This window comes from Heloderma suspectum, chromosome 1 (assembly GCF_057233095.1).
Source record: "Heloderma suspectum isolate Gila_16-S chromosome 1, 16-S_ref, whole genome shotgun sequence".
NCBI classification, from domain to species: Eukaryota; Metazoa; Chordata; class Lepidosauria; order Squamata; family Helodermatidae; genus Heloderma; species Heloderma suspectum.
Window position 1 is genome coordinate 56,873,649 of NC_139458.1, and position 14,864 is coordinate 56,888,512.

At 42.9% G+C, this 14,864-nt stretch overlaps 1 protein-coding gene across 3 annotated transcripts in view; it reads right to left on the reverse strand.

Annotated features, from left to right (window-relative positions):
• ARHGAP5 (Rho GTPase activating protein 5) overlaps nt 1-13,367 on the reverse strand; it is a 55,558-nt gene extending 42,191 nt beyond the window's left edge. For 2 of the 3 annotated variants that reach the window (XM_084843913.1, XM_084843928.1), the window contains exons 1-2: nt 12,977-13,367; nt 5,597-5,699 (exon numbers count right to left, since the gene is read on the reverse strand). The gene's annotated coding sequence lies outside the window, so the exon portion shown is untranslated. The remainder of the gene's footprint in view (nt 1-5,596; nt 5,700-12,976) is intronic. The other variant, XM_084843921.1, reaches the window with a different exon arrangement.
• Between the last annotated feature and the right edge of the window lie 1,497 nt (nt 13,368-14,864).

The following is a 14,864-nucleotide window of genomic DNA, read 5'->3' on the forward strand; positions in this document are numbered from 1 at the left end:
ATCTGCTCGAGGGTCAGGGGATCCTTTGGAATGGTGTGGAATGGGACAGGGAAGCTTCAGAGGGAAGGATTAGCAGAATCCGGGGGTTACCTTGCATGTACAGAAATGCTTTCCCACTCATGCAAGGTATCTTTGGATCCAACCATGGAGCTGTTAGCTTTTAAAGTTTGTACGTGTGTTATCTATAGCACATATGTTACCTACAGCAGCCAAAAGCATATATAAACCATAACACCAATACACTAAATTAGGATTTTAACTTTGAAACCTAATTCCAATAATTTACCTATGCATATATACTATAAACAAAGACCGGGAGCCAGTCTCTAGTTGATTGGAAGCATACTTTCATGCACCCATCAAAATCAGCACCCTAAACTGTAAACTTTGGAGCTGTGATGCAATGAAGCCAAAGGCAAGAACCAAACATGTATCTAGAGCTTTCATTTGTTTTCATCACAATTTCCACTGCTAAAGTTGCACGATACTTTTAAAAACATCTTGCTTCAGTGGCTATATATGTTACTGCATGGAAAGCATACAAAAAATCTCCACGGTGCACACAGTGCTCATCTACATAAACATATAACTTCGTTGGATTGTGCCCTTCATCTACAATATTTTAGGAGATAATACTTGAGTCACATAGGTCACATAACCAGTAGTTCACAATCAGCACTGTACTTTGTTTTGTAATCCACCCATGTATAGCATTCTTTTTTTAATGAAAAGAAAGAGTGCTATACATGGTTAATTTTAATCCAGTGTCCCAGCAGTGGGCTACTGAGGAATACAAAGAATTTTTTTCTACTGAAACAAACAACTGGAGACAAGTTATTGTTTAGCTTGAATTTACATTTGAAATCTATTTTTTTCTTATGGAAACTTGGTTGATGAATTGTGTTTTCATGGTTCAGAGACTAATTGCCATATTTGTAGTCAAGAAGGACAGATGTAGCTTACTGCATGACAGATGGCTTAGTGACCGTGGAGGCCTGTTTTGTCTTCCTACATAGCATGGAGTGTTTTTACTAAAACATATTCCTCAGCCTTTAGCAATGCATAGTTTGCTCATTCCTGCTCTCCTGTGTGGCACACAATCTGGATTATGTTAGTTAATCTGCTCAGAATGTTTGAAGCATTCCTGTCTCGGCACAGTAACAATACGTAGTTATGTTCTTGCCCCTCTCAGACCTCCTACATGAAAACTTAAGGGGTGCTCCAGACGTTTGTTTTAAAAAACCAACAGGAATCCAAAGACAGATAATAAAATATGTGCAAATGTCACTTAAGAATAGTCACACATGGCATGCTTTCCTGACACACATTCATTTGATTTGCTGAATTAGTTTATAAGGGGAGAATGCACAGTATTATGAACACAAGGGAAAAAGTTAAGATGGTGTAAGAGTTAAAAAGCACAATTAAGGTTAGACTATGTCCGTGATATTGATCCAAAATACCCTCTCCTAGTTGGGCTTGCAAGGCGCTGTTCCTGGCTCTCCTATCTGCCGAACATCTCCTCCATAAAGCCTGTTCAGACGCTAGTTCCTAATGTGGAATTTTCCTCAGAAAACAATCAGAAGGACAATTAGGGCTTGTGATGGCTTGCATACTTCTTCCCTTCCTATTCTCTCCATCAGTTATTTCACTGCAGGGAAATATACATGCCCAAACTGGGAGACAATCCCAGATATCCGAATGAAAGACCTTGATCTTCCTGGGTCAGAGGAAATTCCATATTCAAATAAACTGTGTGTATGGGGGGGGGGGGCTACAATTCCAAGGACTACTCCCCATTCTCTCAGAAGGAAGAACCCTGTGGGGGAAAGTATTATGCATCCAGACCCTAATCCCGTTTGTTGACATCTCGTTTCTACCATTTCCTGTAGGGCTTCCAGAGCGCTATAATCTTTGGTACTACAGGTTTCCTCCCTCTAAACTTTCCAAGTTACTGGGTGATCTCATTCATTTGCATGACTTCTACTACACCGTTTACAATTCTAATTCCCAAATCTACATTAAAACACCAGATCTGCATTTGATTGTTTTATTCTTATTCAGTTTGAGCTGAGTGAAAGACATAGCAAAGGTCAAGATTCTTAATCTCTACACTTAAATGCTTTCTGATCCTCCTCTGTTCTGTATTGTAAATGCACATTCCACAGGGGCTCTCAACCACAGAATCATTTTCAAATTCTTAAAGAGATGGGAGTACCAGACCACCTTACCTGTCTCCTCAGAAACCTGAGGGTCAAGAAGCAACAGTAGGAACCAGACATGGAACACCCGATTGGTTCAAAATTGGGAAAGGAGTACGACAAGGCTGCATATTGTCGCCCTGCTTATTTAACTTATATGCAGAATACATCATGAGAAACGCCGGGTTGGATGAATCACGTCGGAATTAAGATTGTCGGGAGAATTATCAACAACCTCAGATAAGTAGACAATACCACCCTAATGGCAGAAAGCAAAGAGGATCTAAAGAGCCTCTTGTTGAGGGTGAAAGTGGAGCATGCAAAAGCTGGTTTGAAACTCAACATTAAAAAAACTAAGATCATGGCATCTGGCCCCATCACTTCCTGGCATATGGAAGGGGAAGAAATGGAAGCAGTGACAGATTTTATTTTCTTGGGCTCCAAGATCACCGCAGACGGTGACTGTAGCCATGAAATTAAAAGACGCTTGCTCCTTGAAAGGAACGCTATGGCAAACCTAGACAGCATAGTAAGAAGCAGAGACATCACCTTGCTGACAAAGGTCCGTCTAATCAAAGCTATGGTTTTCCCAGTAGTAACGTATGGCTGTGAGAGATGGACTCACAGCTGAAGGCTGAGCACTGAAGAATCGATGCTTTCGAACTGTGGTGCTGGAGAAGACTCTTACGAGTCCCCTGGACTGCAAGGAGGTCAAATCAGTCAATCCTAAAGGAAATCAACCCTGACTGCTCATTGGAAGGACAGATATTGAAGCTGAAGCTTAAATATTCTGGCCACCTAATGCGAAGAGAAAACTCACTGGAACAGACCCTGATGCTGGGAAAGATTGAAGGCAAAAGGAGAAGGGGACGGCAGAAGATGAGATGGCTAGATAGCATCACCGATGCAATGAATACGAACCTGAGCACACTCCGGGAGAGAGCGCAGTACAGGAAGGCCAGGCGTGCTATGGTCCATGGGGTCACGAAGAGTCGGACACGACTTAATGACTAAACAACAAATGGTCTGCCGGACAGTATGTTCCTTCCCCATAGCCCTTTCTCTCTTTTGTGAACCCCTTCTCACTGCGATTAATCACTGTATCAGCACTGATATTAATCAGGATTGCTAGTGAGTGAAGAGAAAACTCTCCACTCAATCCTCCAGAGAAAGAGACACACACATATTGCTCTTTTCCCACCACTGCTAGCCGTGAAGAAAGAGCAATCTGTACCAGGATTGCTGGGGAAGGAGGTGGAAAGAAGATCCTCCACTTCCTCCCACAGAGATCCTCATACAGGTCTCTCCTTCCCCACCACAAGAAGGCACTTTAGCATAAACACAGAATATCCAGGGTTCCACAAATTATATCTGGGCTTAGAAGCCAAAAATAATTTTCTATATTCTTGCTGGCTAGTAAAAAAGTCTGAAAACTTGCAGACTGCCTTTCCCTTTCCACCCAGCAAGTCGCAGCCTGCTCTTCTCACAGAATTAAGGGCAAATTAAGGGCACAGATGGCACTTTTCCCATAAGCCTCCCGCAGCTCTTGTTCTACAAATTAAACAATGCTCCCACATCCCTGGCAAGCACTAGCACAGGACAGAAAGCATCTGCTTTCAAAACAAGGGTTAAAAAGGCTTGGACAGTCTCTCTCCCAAAGAAATCCACTCCCAACTTCTCTTTCTTCCCTGCAGCACCAATCCAGTCTGTTTGTTTTCATGATCAGCCTAGGGAGAACAAAATAAAGCGAGAACTTTGGGAGGGAGCTTTCTGGTGAGGAATGTGAGGATGGAGGTGAGGGGGAGAGAGAAGCCAGTTGCAAGTGGAATGGAGAAATATAGAAGTGGAAATGCAGAGGGAAGAAAGCAGGCATTAAACCAATGAGCTTTGAAATTGCCCACTCAGACAATTACCAAGCGACCCTTCCTTCTTTCTTTAAAAAAAAAAAAATCTACCCACATTTGGAATGAAGCAGCACAGGAGTTTGTTGACTGGGAGGTATATGGAAGTAATATATTCTCAGGTGAGGGGTAAAGGCTAGGATTTCAAAGGTTCTTTAGCTGAGTTCCAAGAGAAGGCTAGTGCTAGGGAAGAGAAGCAAAATAGACTGTGTGGTAGGAAGCAGCTTTGCATCTGGAGAGCAAGAGAAATGAATTGATCAGCAACAGATAGATTGAAAATGGTGCTGTCAACTTCCTCCCTCAACCCACCAATCAGATCTGCAACATTCCCAGAAAAGAAAGGGAAGAAACTCTTGCTGATACCATCCAGAACTAGAAAACAGAATCCCTCGGAAAAATCTACTTCAGGTGATTCTAGCAGACTAGTTTAGCTGCTGTAATACAACCTCTCTTTGAGCATCCTTGCTCACCAAGATCAAAGGCTCTCTCACTTGGCCTGTTGGCAAGTGGGTTTGTTGAAGCCTGAGCATATCCTTCAGGAAGCATTATTAAAGCATGGAAAAGCAGCTTTGGGTGTGAAAGACTCACATAATCAAAATTTCAAGCAGCAAATGGGTACCTGGAACTGCTGAAAGATTGAGGAATGTATAAAGCCCTGTTCCCAAGAGCATAAACAAGTACAGGAAGAAGTAATGAAGGATGAGAAAGGAGAGCTATAAATATGAGTAATCAGTAGAGTGCACTCTAAAAGAAGCTGAGGGACAGGACAGAGAGAGAGAAAGTGAGCAGCTGATTTCCAAAGTTGGGAACTTTGGTAGAGGAGAACATGGAAGGAGGGTGTCGTACAGATACAGAGCGAGCATAACTACACATTACATTAAGCATGCTTTTGAAAAAGCATGCTTAACACTGCCACTTATTCTGAAGGAAACACAGATATGGGTCCCTGATCTGGTGCTACACTCCTGATATGAATCAGGGTCAACAATGGTTTTCTACTGAAGACCATCACCACCACCACCTGCTGTTTGCCCCTAAAGGTGTTGTTTACTACCAATAGCACTTTCAAGGGCAAAAAGCAGCCAGAGAATTTTCTGCAAAAAACTGTGACAATGCCCTGATCCAGATGAGAACCATGGCACTGGTGACAGCAGCAAATATGCTTTTTAAAAAGCCCAATTAAGATAACGTTTGGTCCTGTGACATAAGGCTAGTGCAGAAACCAAAAATAATGAAGTTCAGTGACAGTGCTGACCTGACATGTAATAATCTAACGATATGGCCTACTCTAGTTTTTGTTGTTGATTTTTAAAATTCTATCCGGCTTGCAAGGGTGTGTGGAAATTGGAAGCACCCATACTCAAGTTTGTCTGTCAACTGCATTCTGTAACATTTTACCTATACAGCTTTTTAGATGCCAAAATGCACAATTTGAGAATCTGGGGCAATGTTACACATCTATTAGTTTCCACACAGTCAGAAATTCAAACTTACCCTTACAGAAAATCATGCAAGGAGATCACAATGCTTTCTAAGATCTTCTTGACAGCAATGTCACACATTTAAGGGATGTTCAAATGGTTCCTCCCTGAGAGATCTGAAAGTCCACCAGATGACAGAGTTTTAAAATTATGAATGCACAAAAATCAGTATAGGGCAACATACAATGTCAGATCATTTTACTTAAATGATATCTTAATTTAAGGGCGCAATCCTATGGCTGCTAGACAATGTCTAGACAGCCATAGGATTTTTTGGTTCCTGGGAAATGAGCTTGGTTCACAGAAACCCAACTCCCTGCCCCTTCCCCTGCCATCTCATAGGTGGCACGGTTCATCCCCAGCTCCGTGCTAGTAAGAGCAGAGCAGACAAAAAGGGGGCATTCCTGGGGGCAGGGAGGGGACAGTGGAAGTGCTGTTACAACACTTCCTACACGTTGTCTGGCCTCCCCCCACCCCCACTCCGATGCACCCTGGCTAGACAGCCAAAATCGGATGTCTAGCCACAAATGCAGGGTGGCCAGAGGGTAGAGGAGAAAATCCCCTCCACACTCCACCTGCCCTGCACTGGATAGTTGGCCACCTCTGAGTTCGGAGGTAGCTGACTATCCCCATAGGATTGCGTCCTAAGTCCATTTAAACCACATGCATCATAAAGGTGGGGCTTTAGAGTTATTTTCTGAAGTTTCAAAATGGTTAACAAAAGCTGCATTGCAAGTTTGATTCTTAAAAGACATTTGTCACAAACAAATTAAGCATGCCATTACTACCTGTAGACTTAGGCCTGTACTTAAGAATCTGTACCGGAGAGAAAAATAGTGGAAGCTTTTCTGAACTTCAAGATTATCTTCATCCCTCAGGCAATAAAGTTTCTTTAGGGTGCAATCCTATGCATGTCTAGTCAGAAAAAAGTCTTACAACTCCCAGCAATCCCCAGCCAACATGACTGGGGAATGCCGGGGGCTGTATGACTTTATTCCTGTCTCAGTATGCATAGAAGTCCTTAGAGACTAATATCCTACCATCCCTGAGGCAGCTAATAACTTACTACCACAGAAACACAATGCTTAACATTTTGTATCACATTAAAAAAAATACAAACCTAAAACAGAAACCTGAGATTTAAAAAAGCAGCCTACAGCAGCATGAATAAAAAGGAAAACCAGCATAAAATAGCAACCTAGCTCCTTTCTCTCCCAAAAGCTCTTATGAACAGCTCTTAACCCATGTCCTGAAGGGAGGGAGGGGATGCAGTTATGGAATGAACTCTCCCTGGAGAGTTCATTCCATAACCTGGCACCACAAATCACAGCTTATCACAGTTGAGATGAGGGTGGCACACAGAGCAAGACATCAGATAAAGATTTGAGCATGTAGACAGGTTCATAAGTCAACATCAGAACTTTCAATTGTGCACAGAATCCAACTGGAAGTCTGTGAAGATGCTTGAGGGCATATTATATACTCAAAGCAGTAGGTACCAGTTAATCCTGCTGCCAAATTCTGGACAAAATGTAACTTTTGAATGCTTTTCAAAGACAGCCCCATGAGAACAGCACTGTAATAATCTAATCTGAAAGTTACCAAGGCATGTGTGACAGTGGCAAAAAAAAAAAAATTCTCCAGAAGAGAGTGCAGCCAGCAAACCAAGAGAAGCCAGTGAAAGGTACTCCTGCTAACATACACCACATGGGCATCCAAGGGTAAAGCTGGATTGAGAAGCATACTCAAGCTGTGAACCTGACCCTTAAGAGGGAGTAGGACCTCATCCAAAATAGGAAAAACATCAAATCCAGAGTCAGGAGTCCTCCACACTATCAATTATCTTATCTGGATTAAGCCTCAGTTTATTCACCCTCCTCACTGCCCCCAGACATTGGATCAGAATGTCTGCCTGACCTAGACTACATGAAAAAGAGGAACAGAGCTGGGTATTATCCAAGTACCAGTTGTTAATATCACCAGAATTTAAGCTCACACTATGCTGAGATGAGAAAAAAGGAAGTAAACTGTTAAATATCATATTTTAGATATGTTGTGTTGGAATTGTTTTTTCTTGTCTTTAGATTGTGACTGGTAGGTTTTTACTGGAGCTGGTAGTTAACTTTGAGTAATTCTTTGACAGTCATTCATGTTCTCTAAAATATATTTCAGTTGCTAGCACTTGCTTGATGAGCGTACAATCACACCCACAGTTAACAAGATACCAACATCTAGTATGCATACCCCACAAAGCAACGGCCTTCCAAGGACAAGTTTCCTCATGCACCATTATTGATTGAATCATCATGACAGAACATTACTGAACCCCCTTTAGAGGTGATTTGTAGAGGTTACGCTGTACCTTGTGGTTTTATTTTTTGTGAACCACCTAGAGAGCTCTGTCTATGGGGTGGTATAGAAGTGTAATAAATAAAGTAACTGTCCAAGATATAGCTATTCAGTCTCCCATTACAAATTTTCCCTTTTCTTTAAATGTACTAGAAGTTTATGTGAGTTTTAACATTGCTTTTGAATATATGAAATTATTTCATCAACAAAGAAACTTAACCATATTTCAAATTTATGATATAAAACTAAAGATACACTTAATTTTGATGCAAGAGAAATATTGTTTCCACAAAAACTACAACTGTGTATGTGAACAACTGCCTAGTTCAGAAAATTATTCCCAGATTATTACAACCCACTGCAGCTCCCAAATTTCTAAATCTTGAAGTATAGATGCAGATATAAAGGAAACTATGGGGCAAGTGAGAACATGTACATGATGTGTAAGTAGTTTTGTATTAAATAAAGTTTGATTGACCTAATAGTGAAGATACTAAAGGTTGGATCTAGAGTAAGCTAGTCATAACTGACTTTTCTCATTGGTTTCAATGGGATTAAATAGCACAACCAACTTCCCTGAATCCAACTCTTAATCTTTTAACAAAACAATATTCAATTGATAATGATCAGATGAATGGCCTATAATTGAGCTGATGTGTATTTCAAACATCCACTTTTCAAAGGAAACAGTGTAAAGCTATACATAGGTTTTGAGAAAAGGTATCCTAGTTACCAACCACAACCAGTATTAACTCCTGACATAAGTTTTTACGTGACTCCACATCACAGTTGTTAAACACGGCAAGTCATGAGCATTTCTATGACTAAATGAGTTCATGGGTTGCTGATATTAAGGCAGTGGTCCAAAGCACATCTGCCAAGTCACCAGTGCCAACTCCCAGTGGTAACTTTGGTGACTGCCTACCCATCCCTGCACCAGCACAAAGTGAGAGAGCCCAGTCTCCTTCCTCACGCTTTCCCAGCTTTGCTGGTAACTTGAAAGGGAAAGGTTTCCCATTTTTGCCAAGCATGAAAGACCAACTTCCCCAACTCAAAGTCCTTTGGCACACAAAGAATTCAGGATGAGGAGAGAGGTCTTGTTGTCTTTCACTTCAATCAGGTTTTGGAGAAAGTCAAAAGAAGCTTGAGTCTCTCTTGCTGCTTTCATCCTTCCCCATAGCCTAGCATAAATGACCATTTTACTTCATACTAGTAATTGAGGAAAAGTGAAAGCAGCAAAAGACACTTGCAACAATTTTGGATTTTCCAAAGCCCAGCATGAAGTGAGACAGACCCTGCCTCTCCCTTGAGTTCTAAAATAAAGTCAACCATTCAGTAGGCTCTGGCAAGACAAACACTCAAATTCTGATAGTATGCCTTGTATGACCCGTAACAGGTTACAGAATTATTCAGTTTCTATGCCCCATAATATGTGCAGACCTGATCCACAGTAGAAAAGGCTCAATCATCTCACAATCAATGCTTCCACTTCTAACGCAGGGAAACCTAGCCACTTGATCACATATACGCCATTCACAATCAACAGCACTGTGCAAGTATTTTGCCATTTTAACTCAGCTACTTTTTATATTAGTTTATAAAATTAAGTATGAAACAACTCTTAAAGTAAAGCATTCCATATGTGCAGAGTTGTTAAGAGTTACTATAAGATAGTACAGCTTTGAGTTTTCAAAACTGGCTACAACAGCAACCAGTTATTCCAAATCCAAACATTTTAAAAATTATGAGATATATTTCTCAGCTTAAAAGATTAATTTTCAAAATAGGCATTATTGGTTTCATATACTATACATATTGCCAATTTAGCTGTTTTAGTTTAGTTGTTTAGCTTTCAAACAACACAATGTCAGAGACCTTCCAACAAGACAAAAATTCCCAGAAGGATAAATCTATCGTATCAATTAATTTAGTAGGGATGCTCGCATGACACAACAGCCCACTGTTGGATATTTAACCCATGGTGAGGCTGCAGTACATTCAGCCATCATTCTGAATATGCAACCCCCGCTCGGTAGTGGTTGTGTCATACAAACCCAGTGAGCGTGGGTTATGCGACGGTTAAACAACTGTTGTATCTAAAACAGACCATGGGTTATGCGAAGGTTGTTGAACCCTCACATAACCATGCTTGCCAGGTTCACATGACATGACAACCCCTGAGCGGGGGTTGGATATGTAACCTACCACCCATGGGTTGAATAACCCATGACGAGCCGCAGTGTGCTGTCCAACCATAGTCATTGCGTGCATGTGTGCTGTAATGCTGTCAAATATACAGAAGAAGCAAGTAGAATTATTTTCGCTTTGCCATTTATAATCTATGGACTGAGAGTTGGACAGTAATTAAGGCATCTTGCAACACTATAAACACTGATCCCTTCATATAAGAAGAACTACCAGATTTAAATAAGGGGCAAACTCATCCAGTAAACTTAGTGTAAGTAAAGTTTGCTATACGTGCCTATTCAGTCTCTATCAACTTTAGAACTGAACATAAACAGCAAGGTATGTTTCATTTGTTGTTCAGTCGTTAAGTCGTGTCTGACTCTTAGGTCATCATAAACCTTACTTTTGCCAGTCTTCTACATAGGGCAGGGACAATGTAACAGATCATTAACAAATATGCGAGAACAAATGTTTAAGATTTATTTGATACATTACATGCTTACAAAGTGAATTCTTAACAATCACCATCTTAAAGAATGTGTTACAAAGTCATATTAAATTATTAGCAGACTAATAAATAACTCTTCTAGAAATAAAACGGCTGAATCTTCAGAACAGGCCTTTAGTTAAACTCTTCTGAAGTGCGTGGTTTATGGACTACAGGGTACATTATTAGTGAATAAAAAAGGCTCAGTGGGGAAACAAAAATGTGACTCGAATATCATACAAAAATTACAAAAGAATGTGAGAAAATTCCACACCCAGGAGTCTTGGAAGAAGTTCTTGAACTATTTTTAATGAATGTAGTGATGGTATTTGTACTGCTGTACTGGAATTCACAGATGAAAAAGAAGCACGCTAATATTATCTTGCAAGCTGTAAATAGTATAGATAAATCAATCCACAAATGAAGGTTAAGTATCTGGATTAGGCTTTAAATCATACTGAATTTTGATAATATAAAAAGATTTTACTGCAGCTATTTCCTCTTATAATATCTATTCACTGAGCTCATTAATATCCAAACAGCTAATACGCTTTAATATTAAGATTAGACTTAACTATTGTTACTTTAAAACTGGGCAATATTAACTATTTTAAGGGTTGAAGCCTGCAATTCTATGTGCAATTACCTAAGAGTAAGGCTCATAGAATATAATAAGACTTATGGGTACACATGAAGTCCAAGGCACTTTGATTAAGGAGTAAATTCCATTTAACTCAATGGGACCTCTAATTAATCATGCTTAGGTTTGTGCTTTAACTGATATAACATGACATGAGCTTTTGTAGATAAGAACCTGCTTGATCAGATATAGAACGTTAGTGCAATGTGTTATACTGGATAGTGTACAGTAAAATCTCAAGTACTGATACTGTGAACTTGTATCAATGTCTTAATTTTTCTAATATATTCACAAAATAATCACACATAAAAATGTTCTGGATGCTCATATATAATTTCAATTAAAAACATGTGGACTGCGATCACTAATATTCTGAAACAAATACATAATAATAAAAAACAAGACAATATAGAGTTGTCTGCACCAGAAATACACTACTTAACCATTCATTTTTGAAATGGTTAACACCAATATGAATGCCGTAATTCCTTTCAATGAAAACCTTCTAAATACACAGATAAAATGGAAGTACAATTGATCCATAATTGTTTGGATTCATTGTAATGCCTTCCTGTGCAGCAGACATCAGAAATCTGCCAACTGCTGTTATCTAAGCAAGAGGGAAATACACTAATTATCTCCAAAAATCTAAACTTAACATGAACCCACTGGCCTATTTTAGTCTAGATTTAAAACGTTTTCCTCCTATTTTTTCAGACAAATCCTTAACACTAGAGTTGATAAAAGCATCACGTAGATACGGACACATGGGAAGGTTTCCACACCCTTTTTAAAATACCATATAGCTAATGTGAAAAAATTAAGCTATCAACAAGCAAGCAGCTTTTTACCCTCCACCTGAACTTATTAAGCATCTCCCCACGTCAAACTGTCGTTTCCACACTTCCATATAGTGCGTTTCCTTGGCAGAGGAAATCCAAGGGTTAGAGGCAAGAAAGAACACGAAGAATTGTAACAGGCAACACAGCCTGCCTAACCTTGTATTTCAAAAGACATTATACCCACCCTAAGGAATTGGGGGGAGGGTTTGGGGGGCGGGTAGGCTACTCACTCTTTAGAATAAAGTTTGCTACGGCGAGATTTGGGGAGGCGGCCAGAGGGAACAGAATGGGGGGTGGAGTGGGAGAGAAAGGAATAAAAAAAGAAAAGACTGGAAGACTGGAGACTGCAAAGCAGAAAGGATAGCAGGAAGGGGGGGCGGGGGGGTAAGACTGGGAAAGGAATGAGGAAGAAGAGCTAGATTGCCCCTTCCTGCCTTCCTCTCTCCTCGTCCTCCTCCTCTCCCTCTCTCCAACGCTGGAGGAGCCGTGACCAGGTGGCAGCCGTCGCCACCAGAACCTAGCAGAGCAGGCTTCGACCCTCCCGGCTGGCTCAGGCCTTCATCACCTGTCTGGGACCAGAGCAAGCAACGCGTCGAACCCTCCCTCCCGGGGTGTGTAGGTATGGAGCAGGCTCGAGGAAGGGAGAGGAAAGGGGAGGAAGGAGAGCTACGATCTGCCCAGCTCTCTCACTCAGCAGTTCCTGCTGGCGGCGGCCCCAGCCTTCCTCGGAACTGGCGGCAGCCAGCACAGCCCGGGCTGCTGCAGCACCCGCCCGGCTCCGAACCCAGCGCTGCTGCAGCTAATGAGCGGGGGGGGGGGGCAGAAGAGGCCACTGTTGACCGAGGGAGGGGAAGCTTAAGGAGGAGGGTTGGGGCTTTTTTTCTCTACCTCGGTCTCCGGCTCTTCCACGGCAAGAGCAGCAGCATTCCCGGAACTCTCGCTCCGCGCTGGCGGCGGCCGTTCCGCTCCGGCCCGCAGCCCCCTCAGAACTCCCGGCCTGGCCCCATCCCTCCCCTCCCTCCCCGGTGTTCACGGCGTAGTAATGGCGGCGGCCGAGCCTCCCCGGCACTGGCCTCGCTGATGGAGCCGCGCTCGCTCACGCTCTCTCTCTCTCTCTCTCCCCCCCTCTTTCTCACACATACACTCTGCCCCCCCCTCCGTTCCCCGCCCCCACCTCTAACTTTACCTCAGCAGCTCTTCCTTCCTTCCTCCCCTCCCCCCCCCTCCTCCTCCCTGTTCTTGCCCGCCGCCGCGGCTCAGCGCGCGCGTCCCCGAGTCCTTCGCCGGGCTGCGCGTGCGCGGCAAGGGCCTTGTAAACGTTTCCGTTTCTTCCACAGGGCCGGTCGTCGCGTCGTGAGGTTCCCTCGAAGCCCTGCCCACGCACCATGCGCGTGACAAGGCAACCGCTCGGGCGCGAGCCCGGTTTTTGTTTTGTTTTTTTGTGCGGCGTCTCTTCCCCCTGCTGGCGGAAAGCGCTTGGAAGGGGGGTTGGGGAGGAGGCGGAGGCGGTTCAGAGTCCCCGCCTTAGTCCTGGGATTTAAATGGGTGGGGAAGTGATAACGAAACATGTCGGGACCCCGCCGTTTGCCAGCAGCCGCTTTCCATGGAAACCTAAGACACCATCAGTGAATCTTTCGCGGGGGAAAGGGGCTGCCTCACCACATATAAAATCTTCCACTATTAGTATTGTACACATAGGTATGAGCACTGAGGAAATAGATTTAAATACAGTGGAGGCTGGAGGCTCCGATTTCGGTGGGGCTGTGCACCCATCCTGGGTTTCAGTCACAACCAGCCAGTACTCTAAAGGAGCTATCCAAGATGCTGAACCTATTTTGGGGACAGGGTCCAGCACCTTGGGGAGCTCCTTTAGGGTTGTGGCTGGTTCTGACAAACCCAGAATGGATGTACAGCCCCACCGAAATCGGAGCCGCCAGCCTCCACTGTTTTTAAATGTCTTTTAAAACGTTTAAACCCCCTGTTGCTCGCAATGAATATTCATTCTTACTGAACTGGGCATCTTTCTATTACATTTGTAACGCGCCTTTTCTCCGAAGTGTTCCGAGCAGCAAGTCAGCCTCACAACCCCCTCAAGTAAGGTCGGCAGAGAGAAAATGACTCTCCCAGTGCTATCCGATAAGCTTCTTAGCTAAATGGGGCATTATTAAGCTCAAGCAAGGCGGGCTCCTGGTTTGAGGGGGCTTTGGACAAAGTGCCTTTGGGTGCCCCCCCCCCTCTATATTGGTGGGCCCTGGTGGGCTTACCTGGCAGCAGCACTGGGGCAGGGGCACAATTTATATTTTCCACAATGCCCCAAAGTGAAACTACCTCAGGGGAATTGTGGAAATTAAAACAGCAGCTAGAGCCAGCCTCCCAGTGCTGTTGAAAGCAGCAGGCTTAGGTGGAAAATGAAAGGGGAGCTCAGGACCGGCATCAGTGGGAGAATCAGCCTCGGTGTTGCAGCCCTGGTAGCTGCCCAAGGATATCAGGGACCAACACCAATCCTGATCCGTAGCATATTAAGGGTGCAAGCCTATATATGTTGAGGAAGAGAAAAACGTGGGTTTTTTTCTGTCTCAACATGCATAGGATTGTTCCCTGAATCAGAAGATCCACTGAGTTCATTGGCACTGTTCAATGCCATGTACAGTGCATTGGATCGCAGCCCCTTCTGGATTGTAGTCCCATTCAGTTCGCAGTGTGAACAGGATATACAAGTTAAATACGTTACTGCTGAAGTAAGGTGCTGCTTTGAGATTTGAGGTTTCTAAATTCA